This window comes from Colius striatus, unplaced genomic scaffold, assembly GCF_028858725.1.
Source record: "Colius striatus isolate bColStr4 unplaced genomic scaffold, bColStr4.1.hap1 scaffold_37, whole genome shotgun sequence".
Classification (NCBI taxonomy): domain Eukaryota; kingdom Metazoa; phylum Chordata; class Aves; order Coliiformes; family Coliidae; genus Colius; species Colius striatus.
The window spans coordinates 1,793,164-1,808,605 of NW_026908521.1; positions in this window are offsets into that span (position 1 = coordinate 1,793,164).

Consider the following 15,442-nt stretch of genomic DNA (forward strand, 5'->3'; position numbering starts at 1 on the left):
AGCCCCCCAAAAGGACCCAAAAGCACCTCAGAGCCCCCTAAATCCACCTCAGAGCCCCCCAAAATCACCCCAGAGCCCCCCAAAAGGCCCCCAGAGCCCCCCAAAAGGACCCAAAACCACCCCAGAGCCCCTCAGAACCACCCCAGAGCCCCCCAAAACCTCCCCAGAGTCCCTCCAAACCACCCCAGGGACCCCCAAAAGGACCCAAAAGCACCCCAGAGACCCCCAAAACCACCCCAGGGACCCCCAAAATGACTCAAAAGCACCCCAGGGACCCCCAAAAGGACCCAAAAGCACCCCAGAGACCCCCAAAACCACCCCAGGGACCCCCAAAATGACTCAAAAGCACCCCAGGGACCCCCAAAAGGACCCAAAAGCACCCCAGAGACCCCCAAAACCACCCCAGAGACTCCCAAAAGGAGCCAAAAGCACCTCAGGGACCCCCAAAACCACCCCAGAGCCCCCCAAAAGGACCCAAAAGCACCCCAGAGCCCCCCAGAACCACCCCAGGGACCCCCAAAACCACCCCAGAGCCCCCCAAAAGGACCCAAAAGCGCCCCAGAGACCCCCAAAACCATCCCAGAGCCCCCCAAAAGGACCCAGAGACCCCCAAAAGGACCCAAAACCACCTCAACGAACCCCAAAAGCACCCCAGGGACCCCCAAAAGCACCCCAGGGACCCCCAAAAGGACCCAAAACCACCTCAGGGAACCCCAAAAGCACCCCAGGGACCCCCAAAAGCTCCCCAGGGACCCCCAAAAGGACCCAAAATCACCCCAGAGCCCCCCAGAACCACCCCAGGGACCCCCAAAACCACCCCAGAGACCCCCAAAAGGACCCAAAAGCACCTCAGGGACCCCCAAAACCACCCCAGGGATCCCCAAAAGCACCCCAGGGACCCCCAAAAGGAGCCAAAAGCACCTCAGAGACCCCTAAAACCACCCCAGGGACCCCCAAAAGCACCACAAGGACCCCCAAAAGAACCCAAAACCACCCCAGAGCCCCCCAGAACCACCCCAGAGACCCCCAAAAGGACCCAAAAGCACCCCATAGCCCCCCAGAACCACCCCAGAGCCCCCCAAAAGGACCCCAGGGACCCCCAAAACCACCCCAGGGACCCCCAAAAGGAGACAAAAGCACCTCAGGGACACCCAAAACCACCCCAGAGACCCCCAAAAGGAGTCAAAAGCACCCCAGAGCCCCCCAGAACCACCCCAGAGCCCCCCAAAAGGACCCCAGGGACCCCCAAAACCACCCCAGGGACCCCCAAAAGGAGACAAAAGCACCTCAGGGACACCCAAAACCACCCCAGAGACCCCCAAAAGGAGACAAAAGCACCCCAGAGCCCCCCAGAACCACCCCAGAGCCCCCCAAAAGGACCCCAGAGACCCCCAAAAGGACCCAAAAACACCTCAGGGACCCCCAAAAGCACCCCAGGGACCCCCAAAAGCACCCCAGGGACCCCCAAAATGACCCAAAACCACCCCAGAGGCCCCCAAAACCACCTCAGAGACCCCTAAAAGGCCCCCAGAGACCCCCAAAATGACCCAAAAGCATCTCAGAGTCCCCCAAAACCACCTCAGAGCCCCCCAAAAGGACCCCAGGGACCCCCAAAAGGACCCAAAACCACCCCAGAGCCCTCCAAAAGGACCCAAAAGCACCTCAGGGACCCCCAAAACCACCTCAGAGACCCCCAAAAGGACGCAAAACCACCCCAGAGCCCCCCAGAACCACCCCAGAGCCCCCCAAAAGGCCCCCAGAGACCCCCAAAAGGAGCCAAAAGCACCCCAGAGCCCCCCAAAACCATACCAGAGACCCCCAAAAGGACCCAAAAGCACCCTAGAGCCCCCCAAAACCACCCCAGAGCCCCCCAAAACCACCCCAGAGCCCCCCAAACCACCCCAGGGACCCCCAAAAAGGACCCAAGAGCACCTCGAGAACCCCCAAAACCACCCCAGAGCCCCCCAAAAGGAGACAAAAGCACCTCAGGGACCCCTAAAACCATCCCAGAGACCCCCAAAATAACCTAAAAGCACCTCAGGGACCCCCAAAACCACCCCAGAGACCCCAAAAAGGACTTAAAAGCATCCCAGGGACCCCCAAAAGCACCTCATAGACCCCCAAAACCTCCCCAGGGCCCCTCCAAACCACCCCAGGGACCCCCAAAACCACCCCAGAGCCCCCTAAAACCACCCCATAGCCCCCCTAAACCTCCCCAGAGCCCCCGAAAAGGTTCCAAGAGACCCCCAAAATGACCCCAAACCACCCCAGAGCCCCCGAAAAGGACCCCAGAGACCCCCAAAATGACCCAAAAGCGCCCCAGAGCCCCCTAGAACCACCCCAGAGCCCCCCAAAACCTCCCCAGAGCCCCTCCAAACCACCCCAGGGACCCCCAAAAGGACCCAAAAGCACCTCAGGGACCCCCAAAACCTCCCCAGAGCCCCTCCAAACCACCCTAGGGACCCCCAAAACCACCCTAGGGACCCCCAAAAGGAGACAAAAGCACCCCAGAGCCCCCCAGAACCACCCCAGGGAACCCCAAAACCACCCCAGAGACCCCCAAAAGGACCCAAAACCACCCCAGAGCCCCCCAAAAACACCCCAGAGCCCCCCAAAAGGCCCGCAGAGGCCCCCAAAAGGACCCCAGGGACCCCCAAAAGGACCCAAAACCACACCAGAGCCGCCCAAAACCACCTTAAAACCCCCCCAAATCACCCCAAAACGACCCCAAACCCCCCCTTAGGGTGCTCAGCACCCCTCAGCCCCCCCCTCCCCCAGCAACCCCCCTCCCTCACCAGTTGTTGTATTTGGGGAGGGGGCTCAGCACCCCATCATCCCTGAGCTGCTGCAGCAGGACAGCCCCCTCCTCAGCAGAGCCATCACACAGCCTGACGGAGCTGGGCTTGCACAGCACCAGCACCTCCTCCACAAAGGCCCTGGCAGGGGGAGGGAGGGACCCCAAAACCTTCCCAGCACCTTCCACTGAGGATAGGGGGTCTCCAGAAGTGCTCAGCACCCTCCTGGGGGGGAGATGGAAGGGGAGGAACCTGAGAGAGGGAGAGAGAGACCAGATTAGACCACTGACCCCCCCCAAAATGGGGTTAGGAGCAGGATTAGACCCCTGAGACCCCCCCAAAATGGGGTTAGGAGCAGGATTAGACCCCTGAGATCCCCCAAAATGGGTTTAATGGGGTTAAAGGGTCAGGATCGGGCCCCTGAGACCCCCCAAAATGGGTTTGATGGGGTTAAAGGGTCAGGATTAGACCCCTGAGACCCCCCAAAATGGGTTTAATGGGGGTAAAGGGTCAGGATCAGGCCCCTGAGACCCCCCAAAATGGGGTTAGGAGCAGGATTAGACCCCTGAGACCCCCCAAAATGGGGTTAGGAGCAGGATTAGACCCCTGAGACCCCCCAAAATGGGTTTAATGGGGGTAAAGGGTCAGGATCAGGCCCCTGAGACCCCCCCAAAATGGGTTGGGAGGGAGTAAAGGGTCAGGATCAGGCCCCTGAGACCCCCCAAAATGGGGTTAGGAGCAGGATTAGACCCCTGAGACCCCCCAAAATGTGTTTAATGGGGTTAAGGGTCAGGATCAGGCCCCTGAGACCCCCCAAAATGGGTTTAATGGGGGTAAAGGGTCAGGATCAGGCCCCTGAGACCCCCCCAAAAGGGAGAAAGGAGCAGGATTAGACCCCTGAGACCCCCCAAAATGGGTTGGGAGGGGAGTAAAGGGTCAGGATCGGGCCCCTGAGACCCCCCAAAACGGGGTTGGGAGCAGGATTAGACCCCTGAGACCCTCCAAAACGGGGTTGGGAGCAGGATTAGACCCCTGAGATCCCCCAAAATGGGTTTAATGGGGGTAAAGGGTCAGGATCAGGCCCCTGAGACCCCCCAAAATGGGTTTAATGGGGGTAAAGGGTCAGGATCAGGCCCCTGAGACCCCCCAAAATGAGTTTAATGGGGTGTAAATGGTCAGGATCAGGCCCCTGAGACCCCTCAAAATGGGTTTAATGGCGTTAAAGGGTCAGGATCGGGCCCCTGAAACCCCCCAAAATGGGTTTAATGGGGTAAAGGGTCAGGATCAGGCCCCTGAGACCCCCCAAAAGGGAGAAAGGAGCAGGATTAGACCCCTGGGACTCCCCAAAATGGGTTGGGAGGGGAGTAAAGGGTCAGGATCAGGCCCCTGAGACCCCCCAAAAGGGAGAAAGGAGCAGGATCAGACCCCTGAGACCACCCAAAACGGGGTTAGGAGCAGGATTAGACCCCTGAGACCCTCCAAAATGGGTTTAATGGGGGTAAAGGGTCAGGATCAGGCCCCTGAGACCCCCCAAAATGGGGTTAGGAGCAGGATTAGACCCCTGAGACTCCCCAAAATGAGTTTAATGGGGGTTAAGGGTCAGGATCAGGCCCCTGAGACCCCCCAAAATGGGTTTAATGGGGGTAAAGGGTCAGGATCAGGCCCCTGAGACCCCCCAAAATGGGTTGAGCGGGGAGTAAAGGGTCAGGATCAGGCCCCTGAGACCCCCCAAAATGGGGTTAGGAGCAGGATTAGACCCCTGAGACCCCCCAAAATGGGGTTAGGAGCAGGATTAGACCCCTGAGACCCCCCAAAATGGGTTGTGGGGGGGTTAAGGGTCAGGATCAGGCCCCTGAGACCCCCCAAAACGGGTTAAGGGGGGGTTAAGGGTCAGGATCAGGCCCCTGGGACCCCCCAAAATGGGTTTAATGGGGTTAGGAGCAGGATCAGGCCCCTGGGACCCCCCAGAATGGGGTTAGGAGCAGGATTAGACCCCTGAGACCCCCCAAAATGGGTTGGGAGGGGAGTAAAGGGTCAGGATCAGGCCCCTGAGACCCCCCAAAATGGGTTTAATGGGGTTAAGGGTCAGGATCAGGCCCCTGAGACCCTCCAAAATGGGTTTAATGGGGGTAAAGGGTCAGGATCAGGCCCCTGAGACCCCCCAAAATGGGTTTAATGGGGTTAAGGGTCAGGATCAGGCCCCTGAGACCCCCCAAAATGGGGTTAGGAGCAGGATTAGACCCCTGAGACCCCCCAAAATGGGTTGTGGGGGGGTTAAGGGTCAGGATCAGGCCCCTGAGACCCCCTAAAATGGGTTTAATGGGGTTAAAGGGTCAGGATCAGGCCCCTGAGACCCCCCAAAACAAGGTTAGGAGCAGGATTAGACCCCTGAGACCCCCCAAAATGGGTTGGGAGGGGAGTAAAGGGTCAGGATCAGGCCCCTGAGACCCCCCAAAATGGGTTAAGGGGGGGTTAAGGGTCAGGATCAGGCCCCTGAGACCCCCGAAAATGGGTTTAATGGGGGTAAAGGGTCAGGATCAGGCCCCTGAGACCCTCCAAAATGGGTTTAATGGGGTTAAGGGTCAGGATCAGGCCCCTGAGACCCCCCAAAATGGGTTTAATGGGGGTAAAGGGTCAGGATCAGGCCCCTGAGACCCCCCAAAATGGGTTAAGGGGGGGTTAAGGGTCAGGATCAGGCCCCTGAGACCCCCGAAAATGGGTTTAATGGGGTTAAGGGTCAGGATCAGGCCCCTGAGACCCCCCAAAATGGGTTTAATGGGGGTAAAGGGTCAGGATCAGGCCCCTGAGACCCTCCAAAATGGGTTTAATGGGGGTAAAGGGTCAGGATCAGGCCCCTGAGACCCTCCAAAATGGGTTTAATGGGGTTAAGGGTCAGGATCAGGCCCCTGAGACCCCCCAAAATGGGTTTAATGGGGGTAAAGGGTCAGGATCGGGCCCCTGAGACCCCCCCTAAACCCCCCCTCGGCCCCTCCCCCCCCCAAAACTGGACTTTGCCCCAAACTGGACTTTTGCATCACGGGAAGGGGCCGCCCCCTCCCCCCCCCCCCAAAAACAAACACCCCCCCGGGCACAGGGCAAAGGGTAAAACCCCCCCAATGGCCCCAAAATCCCCTCAAATGGCCCCAAAACCCCCCCAAATGAGCCCAAAATCACCCCAAATGAGCCCAAAACCCCTCAAATGGCCCCAAAACCACCCTGAATGAGCCCAAAACTCCCCCAAATGAGCCCAAAACCCCCCAAATGAGCCCAAAATCCCCCCAAATGAGCCCAAAACCACACTAAATGAGCCCAAAATCCCCACAAATGGTCCCAAAATCCCCCCAAATGAGCCCAAAACCCCCCTAAATGAGCCAAAATCCCTACAAATGGTGCCAAAATCCCCCCAAATGGCCCCAAAATCCCCCTGAATGAGCCCAAAACCCCCCCAAATGAGCCCAAAACCCCCTCAAATGGCCCCAAAATCCCCACAAATGGTGCCAAAATCCCCCCAAATGGCCCCAAAACTCCCACAAATGGCCCCAAAATCCCCCCAAATGAGCCCAAAATCCCCCTAAATGAGCCCCAAAATCCCCCCAAATGAGCCCAAAATCACCCCAAATGGCCCCAAAACCACCCTAAATGAGCCCAAAATCCACCAAATGAGTCCAAAATCCCCCCAAATGAGCCCCAAACCCCCCAAATGGCCCCAAAACTCCCCTAAATGAGCCCAAAACCCCCTCAAATGGCCCCAAAATCCCCCTGAATGAGCCCAAAACCCCCCCAAATGAGCCCAAAATCACCCCAAATAAGCCCAAAACCCCCCAAATGGTCCCAAAATCCCCCTAAATGAGCCCAAAACCCCCCCAAATGAGCCCAAAACCCCCTCAATTGACCCCAAAACTCCCCCCAGACCCCCCCAAACCCCCCAAACGACCCCCCAGACCCCCAAAACTCCCCAGACCCCCCCAAACTCCACCCAGAGCCCCCCAAACCTCACCCAGACCCCCCCAAACTCCACCAGAGCCCCCCCAACTCCACCCAGAGCCCCCCAAACCTCACCCAGACCCCCCCAAACTCCACCAGAGCCCCCCCAACTCCACCCAGAGCCCCCCAAACTCCCCCCAGACCCCCCAAACTCCCCCCAGACCCCCCCAAACGCCCTCAGAGCCCCCCCAAACTCCACCCAAAGCCCCCCAAACTCCATCAAACTCCCCCCAGACCCCCCCAAACTCCACCCAAAGCCCCCCAAACTCCCCCCAAACTCCCCCCAGACCCCCCCAAACGCCCTCAGAGCCCCCCCAAACTCCACCCAAAGCCCCCCAAACTCCATCAAACTCCCCCCAGACCCCCCCAAACTCCACCCAAAGCCCCCCAAACTCCCCCCAAACTCCCCCCAGAGCCCCCCAAATGCCTCCAGACCCCCATAGACCCCCCAAAAGCCCCCCAAACTCCCCCCAGACCCCCCAAACTCCCCCAAACTCCCCCCAGACCCCCCCAAACGCCCTCAGAGCCCCCCCAAACTCCACCCAAAGCCCCCCAAACTCCATCAAACTCCCCCCAGACCCCCCCAAACTCCACCCAAAGCCCCCCAAACTCCCCCCAAACTCCCCCCAGAGCCCCCCAAATGCCTCCAGACCCCCATAGACCCCCCAAAAGCCCCCCAAACTCCCCCCAGACCCCCCAAACTCCCCCCAGACCCCCCCAGAGCCGCCCAAACGCCCCCCCAGACCCCCCCAAACTCCCCCCAGACCCCCCCAAACTCACCTCCCCACTCTCTCGACGAGCTTCTGCATCCCTGTGGCCACCTCAGACCCCCCCCGGGGTGTTGGGGGGCTGCCCCTTATACCCCCCAAAACCGGGGGGAGGGGTCAAACTGAAGCCCACCCACTTTTTGGGGGGGTAGGTGGGGTTTAGGGGGGCTCCACCCCCCTGATGGTGCAATAACTCCCCCCTCCCCCCCCCCCCCCCAAATGTCCCTTGGGAGGGGAATGGGGGGGAAGGGTGTTTGGGGGCCCAAATCCCCCAAATGAGCCCAAAATCCCCCCAAATGAGCCCAAAATCCTCCTAAATGAGCCCAAAACTCCTCAAATGAGCCCAAAATCCCCCAAAATAAGCCCAAAATCCCCCAAAATGAGCCCAAAACCCCCTCAAATGAGCCCAAAATCCCCCCAAATGAGCCCAAAACCCCCCAAATGAGCCCCAAAACCCCGTTAAATGGCCCCAAAACCCTCAAATGAGCCCCAAACCGCCTAAAATGAGCCCAAAACCCCCCAAAATGAGCCCAAACCCCCCCAAATGACCCAAAACTCCCCCAAATGACACAAAATCCACCAAATGAGCCCAAAACTCCCCCAAAATGAGCCCAAAACCCCCCAAATGAGCCCAAAATCCCTCAAATGAGCCCAAAACTCCCCCAAATGACCCCCAAAACCCAACAAATGAGCCCAAAATCCCTCAAATGAGCCCAAAACTCCCCCAAATGACCCCCAAAACCCATCAAATGAGCCCAAAACCCCCCAAATGGCCCAAAACTCCCCAAATTGAGCCCAAAATGCCCCAAATGAGCCCAAATCCCCCCAAATGAGCCCAAAACTCCTCCAAATGAGCCCAAAATCCCTCAAATGAGCCCAAAACTCCCCCAAATGAGCCCCAAATCCCCCAAAATGAGCCCAAAACTCCCCAAATGGGTCCAAAACCCCCCAAATGACCTAAAACCCCTCAAAATGACCCCAAAACCCCCAATACTCCCCCAAAATGACCCAAAATGAGCCCAAACCCCCCAAATGACCCAAAACCCCCCAAAATGAGCCCAAAACCCCTCAAAATGGCCCAAAACTCCCAAAAATGGCCCAAAACCCCTCAAAATGACCCAAAACCTCCCCAATGAGTCCAAAATCCCCTCAACCCAAAACCCCTCAAAATGACCCCAAAACCCCCCAAAATGACCCAAAACTCCCCAAAATGAGCCCAAACCCCAAAATGACCCAAAACCCCTCAAAATGGCCCAAAACCCCTCAAAATGACCCCAAAACCCCCCAAATGAGCCCAAAATCCCCCAAATGACCCAAAACCCCTCAAAATGAGCCCAAAACTCCCCAAAATGAGCCCAAAACCCCCCAAATGACCCAAAACTCCCCCAAATGAGCCCAAAACCCCCCAAATGACCCAAAACCCCCCAAATGTGCCAAAACCCCTCAAAATGACCCAAAACCTCCCAAAAGGACCCAAAACTCCCCAAAATGAGCCCAAACCCCCAAAATGACCCAAAACCCCTCAAAATGGCCCAAAACCCCCCAAAATGACACAAAACCCCTCAAAATGACCCCAAAACCCCCCAAAAGGACCCAAAACTCCCCAAAATGAGCCCAAATCCCCAAAATGACCCAAAACCCCTCAAAATGGCCCAAAACCAACCAAAATGACCCCAAACTCCCCAAAATGAGCCCAACCCCCCAAAATGACCCAAAACCACCCAAAATGACCCCAAACCCCCCCAAAATGACCCAAAACCCCTCAAAATGACCCCAAAACCCCCAATACCCCCAAAAATGACCCAAAATGAGCCCAACCCCCCCAAATGAGCCCAAAAAACCCCCGAAAATGGCCCAAAACCCCTCAAAATGACCCCAAAACCCCCTTAAACCACCCATCACCCCCCCAAACCATCCCCAAAACGCCCCCACCCCCCTCCCCCAACTGAAGGGTTTGGCCACGGTTTCATTTTGGGGCGAAAACCGCGGTTTTAGGGTCAAAGCCGCTGCCCTGAGGTACAAAGCAGCCAACATGGCGGCCTGAGGGCGCCGCCATGTTGTACGGAAGCCGTTAAGGCGAATGGCGGCGGAAGCGCGGGAGCCGCCATGTTGTACGGAAGCCGTTACGGTGAATGGGGCGGGTGACGTGAGGGCGCCGCCATGTTGCGTGAGGGCAGAAGCGGCCGCCATTTTGTGAGGGAGGAGGTGAAGGAAAAGCGGCTTTTCACCCCAAAAACGACGGCGATTGGATGCGATGTGGAGCCGAAATGAGGGGTTTTGAGCTAAAAAGGAGAGGGTTTGAGGCTATAAAAGAATTTGGGCCACAAAGTGAGATTTTAGAGCCCGAGAAATAGGGTTAAAACAGGCAAAAAGGAGGCGTTGGAGGCTAAAAATGAGCATTTGGGCCTCAAAATGAGGGTTTGGGAGCTAAAATAAAGTGTTTGGAAGCTGAAAGATGAGAGATTGGAGGGTTTGTTCCCAAAAGTAGCACTTTGGGAGCTAAAAATGAGCATCTGAGCCACGAAATGAGCGTTTGGGAGCCAAAATCAAGTGTTTGGAGGCTGAGAAATGAGGGTTTGGGAGCCAAAAAGGAGGTTTTTGGCCCCAAAATGTTATAGAGGAATCAGCCTCTAAAGCTTTCTTAACCAAACAGAATTTTATTAAACCAATTGTAGCAAGCGATAAAAGGGCAAACAGCGCTGGGTGACCGGGGGAAGTGCAACAGTTCCGCCACGGCACACACATTCATCCTTTGCATGTCCTTATATATGTTTTCCCCCCCTTCATGGGCTGGGACACGGCGACGAATCGGTCTCTGGTTGGTCAGTTGACAGTGTCCACGCGTTGTCCTTGCTCATCTACCAGCTCCAGATTGGTGAAAAATGTTGCTGGGTGTTCCTGCCTTTGAAGTTTCGCTATTTTGTTGCACCTTCCCAGCGCTGCCCAGGTGTTGGCTTAACCACTTAACTACTATTAGAAGGCATAATAAAACTTACACAAACAGAGTCATTGCTTATAACAACATGCACAACACAACTGAATCCCACTCGATTTGCTCAACAATAACAATTTTTACCATTACTTATTACAATTCCCCCCTTTCCTTTTTACTCTTTTATTGTTGATCAAATCGAGTTACCGCGTCTCGGGCTAATAAGGCCATTCCGGCTTCTTCATTAGTACCACGTTTCTGTAGCAGCATAAGGTGTGCCTGCTCTATACGACTTTTAATTAATTCAATAAATTGATTTAGGATACAGGGTCCAAAGATTGGTGTAAGGTAAGGAGGATTAGGGAGAGCGACCCAGCCCCTGGTTGGCTGAAAAGTCTGCCAGCGAAGTCTCATTTTGTTGAGGATTGTTCTATTTAACGGAGCTATTTTATTTTAGAAGTTTTCAGAGGCACTTGCTGATCCCCACAAGGATACCCCCCTGCCTTACCCTGGGCCTATACCGTTGCTTTAGAATAGCCGGGTGAGTTATCTTCTCGGCAGCAGTTGTAGTCTTCAGGGGACTGCCTCCTAAATTCTCTCCTTGTTCTGCCACAATCCACTTTCCAATACTCAACCCAATAGGGTTATTTTCGAATACAAAGGCTTAGCCACTGTCCCGAATCCCCACAAAGTTTGGAATGTTCCCTGTATCTTTTCTCACCAAAATGCTTCTTACACTTTCTCTTGGTTATCTCCCAAATGCCTGAACTTATAGTCCCGAGGGTACCTAAATAGTTTGCTACACTCAATATCCCTAGTTATAAATTCCTCCTCTAATTGTGGAACCGTTTTTTACCAACCTCCTCTACAATATTCGTTATCTAAGGTTTCAAGCTTTTTCACTGCTGTATCCCGCACCCGTTACACACGCGACATACCCACAGATTGCATTGCTTACATACATGACATGTGATGTGCGACTTATATGATTCTTTACAATTGTCCGTAAGAAGTCTAGTGTCCAGGGCTATGCGTCGCGTCTCTGTTTCCTCTTGAGAGTCAGCTTCAAATCGTCCGGTTTCCCGGCGACCTCCCAGTCTGTGTGCAGGACAGGACCCTTTATCCGACTAGCGCGTGTCCAACCTCTTTCCGCGGTGCAGACTGCAGTATCTGTGGTAAGTAAAACAAGGAAAGGTCCCTCCCAGCGAGGGGTTAACGATGATTCCTTCCATGTCTTTATGAGTACCTGATCTCCTGGTTTAATACTATGTATTGCTATATCTAAAGGTGGTCTCTGAACCACCAGGCCTCGCTTTAACAGTTCTTGCCTCCTTTTCATGAGCTCTATAAGGTATTCTTGCAACATCTTTTCTTCCACTTTAGGATGTTCTATTGGTTTTTCCAAATCATAGGGCACTCCGTATAACATTTCAAAGGAAGAAAGTCCTGTATCGGCCCTCGGCTGTGTCCTTATGTTCAAGAGGGCTAAGGGGAGACACTTCACCCAACTCATTTTGGTCTCTATCATTAATTTGGTTAGGTGCTTTTTAATTTCCCCCTTCATCCTTTCAACTTTCCCTGAGCTTTGGGGGTGCCAAGGAGTATGATACTCCCATTTGGTTCCCAGAGCTCCTAACGTTTCTTGAATTATTTTGGAAGTAAAATGGGGCCCTCTGTCCGAATCGATAGCTGACATGACTCCATATCTAGGTATGATATGCTCTAATAATATTTTTACCACCATCCTCGCAGTGGCCCGAGCTACTGGGAAGGCCTCTACAAAGTGAGTTAGATGATCTACAAAAACTAGGAGATACTTATATCTGCCTACCTTCGGTAACTCCATGAAGTCTACCTGAATCCTTTGGAATGGCTTCTTGGCTAGTTGCCTTCCCCCAGGGACTCTTTCCCTAAGGTGCTGTTTATTTATCCTTTGACATGTTAAACATTCTCCAACAATTCTTTTTGCTAGATCATACACCCCCAGGGTCATATATTTATTGGCAAATTGATCAACTAGAGCCTGCACTCCCCAATGGGTTTGCCTATGAAACTCTCTCAAAACTCGCCAAGCTACTCCTTTCGGGAGCATTTCTCTCTCATCAGGTAACCACCACTTTCCTTCTCGTTCAACTACTCCCATTTGTTCCAATTTTCCTTTTTCCTGATTTGTGAATTTCATAGCATACTTAGTTTGTACAGGGTCTTGTTCGACTGCTTTTATCACCAGTAACGCAGCTTTCCTAGCTTCCTCGTCTGCTAAATTGTTCCCTCTTATTCGTGTGGAGGTTCCCTTTCGATGGCCCTTTACATAAACTACCGCAATTTGTTTGGGCCCTCTTAATGCCTCCAAAGTTTGCTTTATTAAGGTCTCATGTATTAATCCCTTACCTTGAGAATTCATTAGGCCCCTTTCTTCCCAAATTTTTCCGAACGTGTGAACTACCCCAAATGCATATTTAGAATCCGTAAATATTGTTCCTCTCTTATCTTTTAACAACTGTAATGCCCTCAATACTGCGAATAGTTCGCAGGCTTGTGCCGACCAACTTATATTAAGGGGGCCTGATTCTTTAATTGTCCAACTGCTCCCGTCTATTATAGCGTATCCTGACTTCCTTTTCCCGTTCACTATCCGAGATGATCCATCTACGAACAATTTCTCTCCACGTAACAACTCCTCTTCCTCTAAATCCTCCCTTATCTTGGTTTGATATTCTATTACCCTGATACAATCATGGGAAAGAGATTCGCTCAGTTCTCCATACAAAAATTGAGCTGGATTTTGCAAATTAGTTGTTTCAAGCTCTAACTTGGGAGAGTGCAATAAGATCCCCTCATATTTCAGTAACCTGGCATCCATAATCCATTTATCAGCTTTCTGATGTAATACTCCTCGTATATTATGAGGGGTGTATACCTTTAATTCTCCTCCCATCATTATTTTCCCAGCTTCTTCAACTAACAGGGCAGTAGCAACTATGGCCTGTAAACAAGTAGGCCAACCCCGACTAACTGGATCTAATAACTTGGAATAATACCCCACGGGTTTCTTGTTACCTGCCCATTCCTGCGTTAGGACCCCGAAGGCCGTTCCACCCTCCGTGTTAACAAATAGATAGAAAGGCCTCCGGGTATCCACCAGACTCAATACTGGGGCATTTACTAAATCAGTTTTTAGACTCTCTAATTGCTCGTCATCCTCTGTATTCCATTTCATCAGACCTTCCCCCACTAGCTTCTGATATAAGAACTTAACCTTGTTGCTGTAATTTTCAATCCATTGTCTACAGTAGCCCAAAAGACCTAAAAGTTGTCGCACTTGCCTTTTATTCTTGGGAGGCTGGAGGGACAGAATAGCGTTTACTCGCTCTGGATCTAGTCTCTTAGTCCCTTTACTCAGCCAGTGCCCTAGATATTTTACTTCTTCCTCGGTAAATTGCAGTTTAGATTTTGATACTTTTAAACCTTTTAGACTCAAAAAATTCAATAACTTAATGCTGGTACTTCGCACGCTATCTTGGTCTTTCCCTGCTATTAATAGGTCATCTACATATTGTACCACAATTACTCCAGGTTCCGGTTCAAAATCCTCCAGGACTTGTTCCAGAGCCTGTCCAAAGAGGGTTGGTGATTCGGTAAATCCCTGTGGAAGAACCGTCCATCTAAGTTGTTGTTTCTGATGGGTATCAGGGTTCTGCCACTCAAAGGCGAAATAGTCACGACACTCCTCCCTCAATGGACAGGCCCAGAAGGCATCCTTTAGGTCAATTACACTATACCAGGATAATTCTGGGGACAACTGGCTCATCAGGTTATAAGGGTTAGCCACTACTGGGAATCTAGTTACCGTTCTTTTATTTACTTCGCGGAGGTCTTGCACCAAACGATAGGACCCATCTGATTTCTTTACGGGCAATATGGGGGTATTATGGGGCGACATGCATGGTTCCAGCAGTCCCTGTTGTAATAAACGATCAATTACAGGTTGAAGCCCGTGTCTCCCATCCTGTGATATAGGGTATTGTTTAACACGTATCGGTACCTCTGGATTCGTTATTGTCACTGTAATCGCTGGGATATCTAATTTTCCCACTGACTCGGGAGTGTACCACACTTCAGGATTGATCTTAGCTTCGTCTTCAGTTGTTAAAGCGTACAGTTTCACTTTCAATTCTTGATCTTTTACCTCCAAGCTAATTCTTAATTCTACGATTAAATCCCTTCCTAATAAGTTATATTCGGCTTCAGGTACTAGTAAGAAGGACCCTTCCCCTATCCTGGATGGGGATTCTATTTTTACTCTTTTAATTACGGGTACAAAAAAGGGTTCTCCTTTTGCTCCTATTACTTGTATTTTCTCCGAGGACGGGGTGCATCTCCGGGGCACAGTTTGGACAGTAGATCTCTCTGCCCCCGAATCCACCAGGAATTCCATTTCCTGACGCTGAGGACCTAACTTCAATTTTATCAAGGGCTCCATTGTTCTAAAGGTCCCCAGCAAATGGAGCCCCTGACACCCCTATTCCGCATGATACATCTTTTCATCCTGTATACGTTTCCTACAATTCTTACGCATATGTCCCTTCCTCTGGCAGTAAAAACATTCTATTTCTCTTAAATCCTTCGGTCCGACTTGGCTTCCCTGAGGTGGCCCACTCCCACCTATGCGTGGTGGCCCTCCCTTCTGCGGAGCCGTCCTCTGTCCTTCTCGAACTGCCGCTACTAAAATTTTAGCTTGTTTCCTCTGGGTCTCTTCCTCCCTCCTCACATAAACCCTCTGCGCTTCCCTTAGCAACTCGTCCAACCCTTTCTCCTGCCAATCTTCCAACTTTTCTAACTTCTTTCTAATATCCGGCCATGACTTTGCCACAAACTGAGTTTTTAGAAGGGCTTGCCCGACCGGTGTCATAGGGTCTATCCCAGAGTAAAGCTGCAAACTCTTTCTTAATCTTTCTAACCAT